This window comes from Hemicordylus capensis, chromosome 4, assembly GCF_027244095.1.
Source record: "Hemicordylus capensis ecotype Gifberg chromosome 4, rHemCap1.1.pri, whole genome shotgun sequence".
In the NCBI taxonomy this organism is placed as follows: domain Eukaryota; kingdom Metazoa; phylum Chordata; class Lepidosauria; order Squamata; family Cordylidae; genus Hemicordylus; species Hemicordylus capensis.
Genome location: NC_069660.1, coordinates 256,556,739 through 256,573,365, shown reverse-complemented (window position 1 = coordinate 256,573,365; position 16,627 = coordinate 256,556,739).

Below are 16,627 nucleotides of genomic sequence, written 5' to 3'. Positions count from 1 at the left end.
TAAGAGAGGTAACAGCTGTGGCTTTATGTTAAACACAGAATAGGAAATTTCCTTTTGATGGTAATACCTATATTGGGCAGCAGCAATACTGGAAGATGCTGAAAAGCATCATCTCATACTGAATGGGAGAAGGCCTTGGTAAACCCCTTTTGTATTCTATCAAAGACAACCACAGGGCTCTGTGGTCACCAGGAGTTGACACCAACTCAATGGCACACTTTACCTTTAGGGGCCACTTGGTTTATTTTTCAAATAATCACCAGTTGTGGTATTGATGGGTACAGAAGCCCTATTCTTATGTTCATCATGTGCACAACCTCTGTAGAGTGTATGCATATTCCATCTATAAGCATATACAGTTGTTCATACTTTATGTTCATTCAATGCATGTACAGTAGAACAATTCATATCTGTACCTTGCATTTGTAGAGCCCTATACCCACTTCACCTTTTAAATGAATGTATGTACAGTCATTCACACAAAAACATGGACATGTACTATCACCTGCATGCATGTACAATCTAATGTCTGAACAGGGCTAGATTGGCTACTAATATCGGTTGACAAAATGGAAATTGTTGGATTTGCAGCCAAGCAAAATTGATACTGAAATATGCCAATTAACATCCTAGATTGCAGAAGACCTACAAAGATATCATCAATCTTATTATGAAAGAAGCTAAGGGGCTGATTCAAGAGTTGTGGCTTGAATTGGCATGCCACTGGAAACACTTCTGCGGCTATATGCAGGGATTGTAATGTTTGCAAGCTGCTAACTCTAACCACAGAAATCAGCCTGAAGACATGGAACACAGAGGGAAAGCTTGAGGAGGAGCTCCTCACTTAAATTTGTTGAGGGGATGAGGAAAGATGCCGTTGGAGAAGAAAAATGTGCTTTGATGATTGAAGATCTGCTTATTAGGCTTGGCAGAGAGGAGTACAGCAAAATAAGGAGGGAATTCCTCAAATGCTTGGCAGGGGATCCGCACCCTCAGCATGGAAATTCACCACTAGTATGACACATTCCTAGTGGCCACTGACACTGCTGTGAAGACCTGTTTGTGATCTGGTTGATCCACGTGATTCATGGCTTGCATGTCGGTTGCCATATAGGAATGGGCCAGCACATGTCCCTTTGCCTTTTCCTGGATATTTCCAGGTGGATTAAAAAAACACCTCATAAGTTGGTCAGTGGCATCTAGTGAAATAGATTTGTGCAGGCTCATTCTTAATGGCAAAAATCACAGGTCTTACGATCCATGAAGTTAAAACATTATGTTAAAAGAAGCCCTAAGACCATTATTGTGCAATTGAAAAAGATTTGCTTCATTTTAGAGGACAATATTACTTCCATACCTCCATTGCCCAGAGGACTAAATCAATGGGATCAAAAGACTTCACTGAGAATATCTGTGATATGAATATAATTCATAAGACTTTTTGTCCTTTGTGTAATTGAATTGCAATGTTAATAAATCCCACCCTCCCCGCCCGCTTAGAGCTATGAATTCCTAGCCCCAGACAATGATGAAGTGGAACGTAAAGGCTTTATAAGCTACCAGTGGGAGACTCAAGCAAAGAAGCATGACCTGTTCATTTAAAGTTTTACTACTGCTTTAAAATATGTGAATGTAGCACAGTTAAAACTATATGTCATGATATCCCTGAGAGAATGACACAGCTGATTATCAAATTATTTACTGAAAGAAGATGATGGCAAAGTAGCACCTCTAAGTAGCGTTGACAGTTCTATTTAAATTTCTCCATGGGAAGCCATTTAGGACACACACACACACACACACACACACACACACACACACACACCAGCATTTCATTTACTTATAAAGAGATTGAATCCTATGGATAACAGAAAATACAATGGAGGATATGTTGAAGAACATGTGGAAAGCAACTGTCCTTTTGAAAGCACGGTACTGTCTTTTAAGTTCTTCTTTCTTTGGATCTGTCCTGAATTATCAGCTTTCTTGACAGAGAATGGTTCTGTATATCCTCACTCTGCTAGGACATTCACTTGTGCAGCCTTGGGCAAGCCATGTTTTTTCCATGCCTCACAGAATTGCTGCAAGGCTAAAAGCTTGATCCAAGCTCATTTGAGGAAGTGTGTGCTGCAAACATAATTGTGATGTGAAAATTGCTTACCTGATTTAAAATACAAATGGGACTGCTTGTAATGATTACATATTTTACAGATTGAATATCATTTTTGTGAGAAGTTATTCTGCAGCTTGGAAAATAAGTGAGAGTCTGGACATTTGCAGCGTGCGCTTGGAGTTTAGATCTAGTATTGTCCAAGTTTTGGATGGGAACACAGGAAGTTGCCTTATAGTGAGCTGCCCATTCAGGTCAGGATTGTCCACACTAACTGACAGTGGATCTGTAGGGCTTCAGACAAGAACATTTTCCAGTCCAAACTGCAAGGTCTCAAGGACTGAACCTGAGACCTTCTGCATGCCAACCAGCAGTTCATGTGCTACGCCACTGAGCGACAGCCCCTTCTCATACCAAACACAGCATAGCTGAGCAAATACCTCCAAAGAATGATTTTTAACCCTCCAGCTTTATAGATAGCTCTCTATGGAAGTTCATAAATACTGGTCAACATCCTAACAAAGCGCATGTGTAAGGAGGGACTGCAGAGTTTACTGGGAGCCTCTCACAACTCCCTCTGTTCCTTTGTGCACATGCTGTTGCACAAGGGACATGAGAGTTCAAAGTCCTGCCTGAATTTTGGAATTACTGTGTAAGATCAGAAACCCATGGCTGAGGGTCAGCAGTGTGTTTCCAATCCTACAGAGCACTTCCAGAGCACGGGCAATGCTTTGAACTCTAATGGCTCTGGCATAAGAGCACACAGGGGTTGCATGAGGGCTCCTGATGTGTCCTGGCAGTCTCTCCTTACACATGATTTGTTAGTCAAGAGGTCAGTCATTAAGCCAATTCTGGACCAGGCAGAGTGCAGGTTTTGCCCATTGCTAATTTCATGATGATGATGATGACGACAACGATGATGATAAGAAAAATAATTTTTGTACTGCTTTTCAACAGAATAAAATTGTTCTCAAAACAAAGCAAAAAGAATGAGAAGGGACACACTGGTAACAGCCATTGGAGTGATGCTATGCTGTTTAAATAGGGTTTCGGGGCCTATGTTGAGGAGTGATTCAGGAGTGAGAGGAGTGATTCTTCTCACACTACTGAAGGATGCCCCGACAGCATGTTGGGATGTCCTTCAGTGACATCATGGCAGGCACACTCTTGGTGCATTCCCACCCTCTTCATATGTGCTGAGGGCTGCTGACTGTCATCTGAACTGGCTCCTTGTTACAATGCCAAGACATCCTATGTTGGCCTGCTATGCAAATACCCCACAACAATTTATTTCAAATAATATTCAAGTGCAGTGATCATTGTACTACTCTATAGGAGTGGACCTTTAGGTTGAAATGTTCTGACGATATATTCCAAAAATGTCCAATTTAATTTGATACTGACTGGATTTAACTCTAGAATACATTGCTTTGGAAGGGTACATGATAGTGTTTGAGAGGGATGTGCAAACTGGTTCGTATTCAAACCAGTTTGAATTCGAACTGGTCTGCTTCGATGGTTTGAATTCAAACCAAACCAGCCATCAGGTTTGAGCTGCAGGTTCAAATTCGAACCAAACTGGAGGGGGTTCTATTTGAACCAGTTCAAACTGTTTTGAAATGGTTAAAATCTCCAAAAGTGGGTGGGGTGGTAGAAGGCACCCATGGGTACCTACCACCCAACCCCCAAAGCAATCAGACACTCGTACTATTTTTAATGAATTTTTAAATTTTATTTTTTAAAAAATTCATAGGGTATAATGGGACTCAAACCAGCCCATTATTCCCTGTTGTGGAGCACCCATGGGTGCCAACAACCACCCAAAACCTGAAGCAATCAGACACTCCTACAATTTTTAAATGAATATTTGAAATATTTTTAATTATTTTTCTCATAGGGTATAATGGGATTTGAACCAATCCATTATCCCCTATTCTGGAGCACCTAGGGGCACAAAAGTGGGGTGGGTGGTAGGCACCCAGGGGTGCCTATCACCCACAAAACTCCAAGGCAATTGGACACTCTTCCAATTATTGTTGAATTTTTAAAGTATTTTTGAATTCCTCATAGGGAATAAAGAGGATTCCAGCAAATGTATAGCTTCATGTCGGGGGGGACGGATGGTGGCCTGGAGTGGAGTGTTGTGGGTGGTAGTTCCCAAGGGGGTCAAGGAAACTACCAGAATTATTTCAAAGGAATTGGGCAAAGGGCTGATTTTTAAGTGATTTTTGAAGTTTACTCATCTTTAAGGTTTTTCTCCATAGAGAAGAATGGAGGTTTCAGCAGCCCCATAACTGCACTTGGAGGTGCTGGGGTGGCCCAGAGGGAGTGGTGATGTAGTGCACAGAGGGTGCCAACTACCCCCATGGGTTGCTAACCCATGGGGTACTGAGTTTTGTTGTTTCTGAGGTGTTCTGAGTATAGATACTCTGGTAGTAAATGAGATTCGATTCATGGTTTGTCAGTGAAAATCTCATATGCTACCAGAGAATCTACACTCAGAGACAAAATGAAAAACCATGCCCAAGCTTCAACCTTAATCAATCCTTCTTCAAGGTGCAGCACTGCTCTGGACACACAACCAGGTACTTGGAAGATGTTTTTTTGAAAGGCCTCAACCTTCTCAAAATTGGAGTACAGCTCCAATTGAACACCATGCAGTAGCTGAGCCCTTACCTATGCATTAAATAATTTGATAGCTGCGGGAACCTACTGATCACCTCTAGAGTGGAAGAAGGACCGGATCAAATTGGCACTTCTTCTTCCGCTCTGGATAACATAAACTCTGTGCAATAGTCGTGATCCAGTAGCAGAAAAAACAATCCTAAGATATTTGAATTGTTTCACTTGTTCAAGTTGGACTCCATTAAGGAACCAGCAATGTAAACTAGGGCACCTCGCAAATACCACAATTTTGGTTTTGGAACAGTTAACTTCCAACAAATTCAACTTACAATAATCATCAAGGGCATGTATAGCTCTCCTTAAAGCCACTTGATTTCTAGATAGAATGACTGCATCATCAGCATAAAGCAAAACTGATAAATGTCTTGATCCTAACTTAGGAGGGTTATGATGCAGTTGATTCAAGTGAGTGATCAAAGAATTAATATAAAGGCAAGGGAGCCAAGATGCATCCCTGTCTAGCTCCTCTGGTTACCAATACTTCCTTAGTAAGATGCCTAGTTCTAGAACAACAAACTCTAATCTGAGAATTATCATGAAGCTTACGAATGAGGCATAAAAGGTGATGATCAATTGGGGATTCAGACAGCTTAGATGATAATTTATCAAATGCAGCCCTAAAATCAATAAAGGCGGCAAAAAGGGCAGCCTTATGGGCAAGCACATATTTCCCAACAAGGTGTTGAAGGATCCAAAACTGATTGATCTGCTCTAAATTCAAATTGCTCATCCGATAGAATGTTTTCTCTATCGCACCAGTCCACCAATTTAACATACAGATGCCTAGCATAGAGTTTAGCAATAGTACTAAGTACTAATTGGGTGATAGTTCTCTGGGAGTCTCCTATCTCCCTTTTTATAGATAGGAATAATGGCCGTTATGCCCCAATCACTCAGAATCTGAGTAGTTCGGTCTATAAAGGTAAATAACGAAGTTAAAACGGGACCACCAAGCCATGTTACTCTTAAGTATCTCCACGGTAATATGATCAATACCTGGTGCTTTACCTGATTTCAACTGGGTAATAAGAGCATTAATTTCTCTGCATGACACTGGAGGCCAGTCCGATGAAAGGGCCAAAGTGTCTCTTGAATGAAGACTAAATTGTCCTCATTTCGGGGGGAAATTCACGAAATTTTGCTCCCAGACTAATGGGGGAATTACATAATCAAAATGAATAGTATTACAATGTAACTGACAGGTAATCAGTCTCCAAAAGACTGCAGAGTTTCTAGCTTTAGCTGCCATAATTAATTGATTCCAGTCAGCCTTAACTGCTTCACCCTTTTTACGCTTTAAAAGAAGTTTATATGTTTTCTTCTTATCCATCACCTCAGCCAATGAGGCAGAGGTCAGAGTATTTCTATGAAACAAAAGGGCGGCAGTAAGTTGGTGTTTAGCTTTGTAACACTCCCCATCAAACCACCCATGGGAGCTTTTTGAGATCCCACCGGCTCTCCCAGGCTTTGGCTGAGCATACATAGTCTACGGCAACTCTGTGTAAAACTTAAATGTATATAAGGTAAATAATGCAGGTGACATGCGGCAGTGCCCGTGCTTGTATACTACTACTTAAAATTGTACGATCACATTTCTGCAACTCTATGTACATCAGAAATAATGCTAACATAAATAAGGATGCTGTGGTGTGATTACACAATTTTAAGTAGTTGCACACCACGGGCATTGTTTCAGATGCCCACAAGCATGCAGAAGGCTCAGAATTTCCCACTTTACCCTGTACTAGCTGAATTGTCAGCCACTGACAATTCTCAAAAGCAGTAACTGGTGATAACAAAATCTTGCTAGCCTTGCTAAGTCAAGTAATACCTGTAATGTGACAGGAAATCCTTATCTGGTGAGTGAATAGTATTAAATCACTTGGTTAAGTTCTAATTCAGGAGTCTCACGGACGGCCCCCTTTGATGTTCCTTTGTTAAAGAATGGTCACTTTCCAATCTGAAAACAAGGACAATCAATAGGAAATATTTATTTTAGTTCTTTCTAATATAATTGATCAGTTTAAACACCCTATAATATAATCGTCTTTTTGTCTTAGTAAGCAACAATCTGCAAACAGCTAATATAAAGTAGATTTAAGGCTGGAAATAAAATTTGACTAAGGTAGACATCTGTTAAATGCAGTGGATGGATTTGGATTAAGAAATATATTCTGTAAATGGATTAGATTCTTAATGAAAGAAAGATGACTTACTGATCTGAGACTTGCCACTGAAAACACCTTGATTCCCTTATATCATATGTGTTGATATTTTTTTTTCTGTATTTATTCTCTGAAGCATATACTCAAGTATAATGCAATTCTAATTAGTAGCACACCAGCCCTGTTGCAGAACACTGACTGCTTCCAGTCTGGCAGAGGCCTACCTCCCTGCCTTGCAATAGCCCCCACATCCCCAGTGTCTCCCCTTCTTCTATCCCCATCTCACTGATGGCCACAACTGAAAGCTCTGCCTCCTTTTTTCTGCTTGACTTTGGAGCTGCCAGTGGCAGGCCCAACAGAGAATCACACTCTGTGTCCCAGGTTATAGATGAGTCTGGCCACTGCAGTGTCGCTGGACCCAGACATCAACAAGATACAGGAAAGACAAGCAGTAAGAAGACAATAAGCACAAATTTAAACTGTAGATGCATGAAAGGGTTGAGGGGGGAAAGGTCTTTGGATGATAATCTTCTGGAGAAGTTCCACATTCAGAAAACTCATACTTCAGAAGCTGGCAGGATGCAAAGAAGATCATCACCTGTGATTTTAGCAGATAGCCTAAATCCTGTGGAGAGAAGTAATACCATGGTCCAAAACTATTTAGGACTTTAAAGGTAATAACCACACTTTAAATTGAATCTGGAAATGAACTAATAGCCAATGTGATGAACTAATATGGTCCAAGAAAGAGACACCAGTCAGAATTCTCACAGAAAAATTTTGTTCAAATTTTGTCCAAAAGACCTTCAAAGGCAGCCCCACATAGATGATTTTATCGTAATCTAATCAATGGCTGACATCCCAGTGGCCAACATCCCATTGCTGGGAAGTTGAATACCAGTGTAGAGGCTCTGCATGCAACATCCCTGCTCAGTAATCCAGAATTGCACTGCAAGCATGAGCAGGCCATTTTTGCTGATCACTCCTCCCCACTGGAATCACTAATTAACAAACAAACAAAAAGAAGTCCCTGAGAGTTGCACAGGATAGATGGACAAAAACTGCTTCCCCTCATATATGCAGTGCAACTCTGGATTGCTAAACACTGTGGAGGCACTTTGCATGCAGCGCTGCCACACCATCGATGGGAATGTCAGCCAATGTATCTAAGGTTTGTGTGATCATAGCCAGTTTCACTTTGTTTTTGGTGTGAGTGAGTAAGCGGAGAAAGTCAGTGGTCCCCTGACTTTCCTGCTCCTCCCTGAAAAGGATGAGCAGACACTTCCTCCTCTTGCTCACCTCTACACTGTTTCTGGGAGGTGTGGCAGAGAAGTTGATCATGGATGGTTGTAAGGCACAGGTGCTTCTCCAGTCATTCACCAGCCTTCTCCCTCTGGGAGGCTCTATTGATTCACTCACTCTCTTTCTTTTGGTGGCTTGATAATGTGAAATTGCCACATAACACAGTTGACATTGATATCGTCTTACCAACAAAATAACTTATTCTGCTGTCATCTAAAAGTAACTTATAAGAGAGGGACTTAGCACAGCTGACTTCATTGGTTGAGCATGGAAATATCCTGGGGGAAAGTCACCTGCAATTCTACATAATAGGACTGATCTGCATGAGGGGCATCCACTGCTCCGCCGAAGAATTTCACCATGGATTCCATGTGGCTGTAATAGTCTATAAAGCCCTCAAAGAACTGAACCAAGCATTGAAAGTGAGGGTTAACGGTGGAGAGAAAGTAAGCAGATAGCTGTAAGTAATATATTCAGGACTTAACTTCTGGTGTAATGAGCAGCACGAGAGTTGATTGTTTTCTCTCTGAATCTTCTCTCTGGAGCAGATTCAGTAACCAATTTCCACTACTTGTTTAGCTCACAGTTAATCTATACTTCCAGGCTTCTTCTTATAACATAATAATGAGCAGATCTGTGAAAGTGGTATTAGGTTAAATTATAATATACTTCCAAGAAGTTGCCATTTTCAAATTATGAATTGGGTGCCCAAAATCATCTGGGTTAAAAAGGTGAGGCAATTGGTTGTTTTCATTCATCAGCAAGAGACAAGATACAGTCTCAGAACTAGAGTGAAAGCACACCTCAAATAATAACAGGCCTGATTATTAATGCAACCCATGCCAAAAAGCTAGGGCCTGCAGCCATATCAACAGCTGGTCTTAGAACAGCTCAGATGTGTCTGTTTCAACACATTAGTGCTTCTGCTAAGCAATCTATCTGAAGTCATCCATAGAAATATTGGAATTGATCTGCCACTCTAATGAAGGTCAATTTATTACAAAGAGTTGAAAGATCACTGTGAATTAAAATGGAAATGAAATTGGAAACAAGTTCTCAAATACTCCAACTTGAATTATCTGGCAGATGTTTTGATTTCTTACAATATTCTGGAATATCACACAAGTTGGTATTTTGCTTTTTATTATGCTTTAGTTTCTGGGTTTGGCAGCTTTAAAAAACCAGGGGCTGTGGAAGCTCTTGGATCTATCCAGTCAATTATTGAGTTCAAGCATGTGCTCTAAAGGGTCCTTGAAGAGTTTAAATTGAAAGTAAAATACAAAAAGATTTTTTGAACCACTATGTGAGAAGGAGTTTAATGAGGGTGTGGTTAAAATACAAAAATTGGTTTGAACCTAAAACTCCGTTATGGGTATCTCTGATTGAAGCCTTATCACGTAAAGAAGTAAATATGCAAATGTGTTGGGGTACCTATAGGGATTTGTTACATTTTCAGGAAAAGGATTGTAAGTTAAAAAGCTTAACTGAAATACAAGATTTGGTAAGAGATTGGTTTCAATACCATCAGCTAAATGAGATGTATAAGAAAGACCTTAAAGTCGGATTTGAGGACAGACTTCAAGTTTTGAGAAGGAATTATGTCAAAACGATGAAAAATTAGTTTCTAAAATGTATAAATTGTTGCTTTTGGAGGAGACAAGAGAGGAAGTGGTTAAAATGACTATGATAAAGTGGGCTCAAGATGTGGGGCATAATATAGAAATGGCAGCCTGGGGAAAGTTATGGAAAAATGATTTAAAATTTACTGCATGTTATGCTATAAAAGAAAACTATTATAAAATGATGTATAGATGGTATCTGACACCAAAAAAATTGGCATTAATGTATAAAAATGTTTCAAACAAACGCTGGAAGTGTGGACATTTTGAAGGCACATTCTTTCATATGTGGTGGACCTGTGGGAAGGCTAAAGCCTATTGGGATATGATATATAATGAATTAGAGAAAATATTTAAAATGACATTTCCTAAGAAGCCAGAATCCTTCCTGCTGGGAATAACACAAGGTGCAATTTCTACAACTAATTTAACATTTTTTATGTATGCCTCTACGGCGGCTAGAATTATATATGCACAGAAATGGAAGACCAGTGAACTGCCTTCAAAAGAAGACTGGCTGATAAAAATTTTGGAATATGCGGAGATGGCAAAACTTACAGCACTATTAAGAGATCAAAACTTGGAATGTTTTAAAGAAGATTGGAAACCATTTTTGTTGTATCTAAAGAATTATTTTCCTACAATGGACTTGACAGCAGGGTTTGAAATTTAGTAAAAATCGCAGGTTGGTTAGATTAATTATGTTTGTAAGGGTTTGAATTTATGTTTTGAATTATTATTATAGTAAGGGTAAATTTTATAGTTGATGATTCACGAAGAAATGTGAGTGGGAAGTCCACCTTTTTTGTGTGTATTTGTAATGAATGATAATATTACGGTTGTTAAAATTAATAAAAATTGAATTTGGGGGGGGGGGAAGAAGAGTTTAAATTGGAGTTTTAACATTTTCAATTTTAAAGTTGGAATTTTTATTTTTCAGTCTATTCTAATTTCAGCTCTCCCCCAACATTATGTGCTTGAAATGTTCATATTCTACTACTTTATTAATGTAAACAACTTTATCTGACAATCCATTAATCTGATGGCTAAATGGCTAAATTTAACATTTGCAGTTGAGTTATGTTTCCAGCACCTGCACAGCAGGCTGAAATGATACTCCTTGGAATCTGACACTCATGTAGTATACTTTTCCTTGAACCAAGACCATATACACAGAGCCCATTGGAGAACTGGACAAAGGACTGGAATGTTCCACCTCCCATTCCAGATCCAGAGTCTACCAATCACATTGCAAAATCACTTCCTCCCCCATACACATGTATGCACACCTTTCCTCCATCCTCACTCATTGGTTTTTGGTGAATTGGTTGACAGTGGTGCAGAAGCTGAACACCAAGAATGAAGCTGCTTCTTTCAGGGCTGCTCCCTTTTTGTATTTGATATTTCTGTAACCTTCCTCCCCATACATCTTTAATCTCCTCCAAGAAACCCTATACACCCTGGTGGCGCAGTGGTAAAACTGCCGCCCTGTAACCAGAAGGTTACAAGTTCGATCCTGACCAGGGGCTCAAGGTTGACTCAGCCTTCCATCCTTCCGAGGTCGGTAAAATGAGTACCCAGAAATGTTGGGGGCAATATGCTAAATCATTGTAAACCGCTTAGAGAGCTCCGGCTATAGAGCGGTATATAAATGTAAGTGCTATTGCTATTGCTAGTGCTAGTGCTATTGCTACACCTCACATATTTAAATCAACTAATCCATAGAAATTGATTAGTTCCTAGAAACAGAAACTAATCCATGGAAATGGAGTAGCAGTAGAGAAGAAATGTACTACTGTACCTGCATTCAACATAACATGAATAATTGTGCCTGTGCACACAGTACACTTGTACGACTGTTCAACAATGCCAGAATAGGGCTATTGTCAGGAATTATTTTTGCAGTGTTCATCACTCCATTGGGGAAATCTGTATCATCATAATCTGACCCCAGTGGCATAATCAGCTGTGATGTTCCCCTGAGTGAGACTCTTTCAGATGAATGGGTACTCCTGCTCTCATGCAGCTCCCACTATTTCAATGCTATTTGTATAATCCCCAGGTTCATGGAGGATTGTGCCTCATCAGATCAAATATTTGATTACTGTTGTGACAAATGATGTTGTAATACATTTAAAGAAGCACAGGACTTAATGTGCCAGTTCAGATTATCACCAGCCTAAGCATGCCACCAAGACCTGGTCATGCCAAGAGCAAGCATGCCCTGATGTCACTGAAGGACATTATGATGCACTGTCAAGGCATCCTTTAATCATGTGAAAAGGGCATTAATTTGAATCACCCCTCTACATGCACTCCAAATCCCTGTCTAAATAGTGCACTGGATCATCCTTCAATGACATCAGGACAGCCATGCTCTTGACCCAACCCCATCCTGGACTTATATTAAGGCTGGCGATTGTCCAAACCAGACCATTATTAACAACTAACATCCAGAATAATGCTTTGTGCATGGAACATGGAGAGGTGATTTTGGCTGATTTCCCCTTCCCTCTACAGGCTGCTATGCTTCCTGAAAATATGTCCCTGAGGACTGCAGGATCCTCATCCTCAACCCACTCTTTCCCTCTTGGGCATATGCAATATTTTTTGGTGTGCATAATGTTAGCCACTGTGCTTAAATATTAATATGAACATACCTCAACAAGACTAAGGCCCTGTTCAGACATGGCGTGAAACCCAGGAAGACAAAGCTGAGGTTCATCTGTGAAGCCTGGAATCATGCCACAGGCAATCTACTAACTGCGGTTTGGCACCCTCTGGCTTCTGGGCAGAGGAACCCCTCCCTCTTCCTAGTCCACCCAGGCTGCATCCCAGCAAGCTCCATTCTGCTTGCATTGCCAGACTGTGGGAAAGGTGTTAGCACACTAGTGAAGCTGCAGCCATTAGCCTTGATGCTAGAGGAGGCATGTTCAGTGAAATCATGCCATTTTGGCAATGTTCACCCGCCCTTGGCAGGGCAAAGACTTTTTTTTTTAACCTTACTTCACACCGTTCATGACATGGCCTTCTGCAGTTGAGGAGAAAACATCCTGTGACCCTTCTCTTCCCTCCCCTGGGAAGAGAGGATTGGGCCCCTCTTTTCCTACGTGTACTGGTTAAAGTTAGACGCACAAGGGTTCCCTCTACTTTTTCTCATATGTTCACAGAATGAGGGTTTTTTTAAACCGGCAATGGCCATTTGTCACACACCCACACCGGACTATTCTCCGGCAGATATGCCAGGATATGCATCCCCCCCCCCATTTCCCCAGCGATTTCTACTTTTCCCCCCTCCTGGATGCAAGCATGCTTGGTCTCAGCCAAACCTAATAGGAACACAGGAACATAGGAAGCTGCCATATACTGAGTCAGACCATAGGTCCCTCTAGCTCAGTATTGTCTATGCAGACTGGCAGTGGCTCATGAGAAGACCTGTCCATCTAGAGCAGGATTAAATCACACAAGCGATTCTTCTTGTGTGATGAAGATGGATCCAGCTCCAGAGTGGACCACTCTCTCATGAGTGTGCCTGGCCATGGAGACACACATGTGGGCTGGATGGCTTTTACTGCCAGGCCCAATTGATAGTTCCACCAAAGCCCTGGGAAGGTTCCCTCGGCAACATCCCTCGGACCAAAAATATAAGCACCCCTTAAAGGAATTCAGTCTCCCCGCAACACATCTCCATGCTTGGCTTAGCTTCTCATGATCACCTGACTAGCCAAGGACAGGGGTGTATCTAGGGTGGGGCAGGCAGGGCACGTGCCCTAGGCACCACTTGAAGGGGGCACCATTTTTTAAAATTAAATTATTTTTTAAATGGCCACCGAGGGAGCAGGGTGGGGGGCAATATGGGCATGTTGCTGCAAAACATATAAAATATTATAAAATGTTTAAAAACATTAAATTTTAATAAAGGCCACCAAAAACAAAATTTGCCACTGTGCATGCTCAAATTGTCTCTGCACGGTGGCCATTTTGTTTTCAGCAGCCATTTTTTAAAAAAATATTTTTTTAAAGGCCACCGCACTTGCTCAAATAGTCCCTGTGAGGCCCTAGAGGCCAGCGGGGGGAGGGGGAACCTTTTCAGACCCCCCATGGCCTTTAGGAAGCCCCCCAAAGGGGCTACAAGTAATATATATATATATATATTATATAAGTCCCTGTACACATATTTAGTTTAGCACTGTGTACAGAGAATCAGGGCTTGTGAATACTGAGCTGAAGCTTATGAGCTAAGATTGTATTCATTTGCTCTTACTTTGCTTCTTGTGATAAGTGAGTTAAATGTGATGTCTTAATAATATAGCTATTAATGGTGAGTTTGTCCTTGAATCAGTGTGAAATCCTTAGTATTAAGGCCCACTGGGGGTTTCTTGCTCTCTTTCTCTCATTTTAACTGTCTTTTTGAAATACTAGAATATATTCCAAGCACTGACACAGTTTACTCTGGAAATCCTTTAATTATTTTCAGAGTATCTGGGAAAAGTCAAATTCGCCATTTATTTTTAAAACTTATGTAAAAGTGATGCTACAATGCATAGTAGAGAATTTGACAGGCACTTCTGTTTAGTTTTCCAAGTACACCTCCACATAGTGTTTGGGTATTTCAGGAGCCCCAGCATACTGAAATGTGTAGTTTTCCAGCATTTTTTGGTCTGGCTACGTCCACTGCTAAATAGTTTTTTAAATATTAAAAGATTAATGAGCTTGACTTGTATTTTTCAGCTGATATTATGGTAAAGTTATCTGAAAGATGGGTGTCAGATGTTTGGACGAGGGCGCAATTTCAGTGCTTGCCCTATGCACTATTTCCCCTAGATACGCCTCTGGCCAAAGGACCATTCTAATCCATGGGTATCCTATCCCAGAGTGTCCCATGGCCCCATGGTGGCTGATCTGCATTCACTGCAGCTTCAGGCCCAGCCTGGGATGTAGGATTTGTCTCTGATCTCTCCTTGTCTGGCCTCCCAAACTGAAACTGCTCTAACACCAAAGTGGCCTGGACTACTTTGAAGTCTGGAAGAGTTGGGTGCAAGGTGGAAGGTGCAGAGTGTAAGTTATATTGTTAATCAGTGGTGCTGGGAGCCCCACAATAGCAGGGAAGCTTAGAAGGTTTACCTCATGAGTGTGCTGTCAAATAGAGAGCTGAAACACATTGGTGTTTCTGGTTTTTTCCAGTGGACTGGCCCTCTCATGAGAAGGCCAAACCCCCAGCTGGCAAGCTGGCATGAGGTCTAGAGTATGTTGGGTCTTTCTCACTGCTTTGCCCAGGACTACTAGCCTAGTGGTACCCTTGGGTACAGTGAACCAAACCCCAGGATATTTGCCTGCCTTAATATACATATTCCCTCCTAGGAAGTTAAAAAGATCAATTCCTGGAGTATCAGATGACTAGCCCAGCCCTTACGTGGTCCAAGAATTGGTGTCTGCCCTCAGGATTCTTCGGCATGTCCCTTGATCTGCTTCTCCCTGCCCCCTATACCTTTGTGTACATAAGAACATAAGAACAGTCCTGCTGGATCAGGCCCATGGCCCATCTAGTCCAGCATCCTGTTTCACACAGTGGCCCACCAGATGCCTCTAGGAGCCTACAGGCAGGAGTTGAGGGCATGCCCTCACTCCTACTGTTACTCCCCTGCAACTGGTATTCAGAGGCATCCTGCCTCTGAGGCTGGAAGTGGCCTATAGCCCTCCAACTAGTGTACTAGCCCTCCAACTAGTGTACATTAAGACCAAAGGAACTGCACTCTATTGATAATATCTGACAGCCCCAGGAATGTGGCTAGCTCAGGTGTGAGGCCAATGAAAGGGCTCCTTGCATGTGTATCTATTCTCCTTCTTTCATTTAAAGTGTGCTTTCTCCAATGCTGCTCTGTTCCTTTAAATTCAGGAACTGTAGGGACACCATCCATGTTGCCATTCAGCAGCAGGAGGAGCAAGGAGAGGGCAGAGAGTGGGACATCAGGTCTGAGAGGCGGCCAGCGAGAAACATGACCCACAATAGCAGGGGATGATACATTTGATACAACGATACATTTGATACAATGATACAGAACTGATACATCTATGGCTACTCTGAGCCAGCCTCTCTATGGTGGTCGGAGGAACTTTTGCATGAAACCCAGATTATAGTGGCAGCAGAATTCGACACAATGCTGCCTTCTAACCTCAGGTTTCAGCAGCAAAACTCACTACAAACCAAGAGTTCAAATTCAGATTTAGGAGCAAAAATGGAGCTGTGGTTGGGTGACAAAACACAGCTTCACACTTTCAGACAATCACAAACTCGAACCTCTGGCATGCTTACCTCTGGTTTGGTGTTATGTCTGAATGGGGCCTATTATTCAGCAGCATCTATTATATTAATTCTTGTAGATGTACATCTGTGGGGATGCGTCCCAGCAACCCAGCGGATCAGCTGGGTGGTGGAGGCACCCAATTGGCTAGGCAGCGGTTGACCACGTAGGGAAGTGGCCACTTGGGGAGGGAAGGAAAGGAAGGAAAGCGGGCAAGTGGAGAGGAGAACAGAAGGGACTGGGGCAGAAGGGAGTGGGGAAGCTGAGGGGAGAGAAAGCAGTGGAGCCCGGCTGGGCAGAGACAAACGGCTGGGCGCTTCGGAAGATGCTCTCTAGAGGGAGGGCCATGCAGGAAGGAGCCGGCTGAATGCTTGGCCTCCCAACACCAGGGACTGGAGGAAGGAGGCGGCGGCAACGGCCAGCAGGGAAAACACAAGCAGGCTA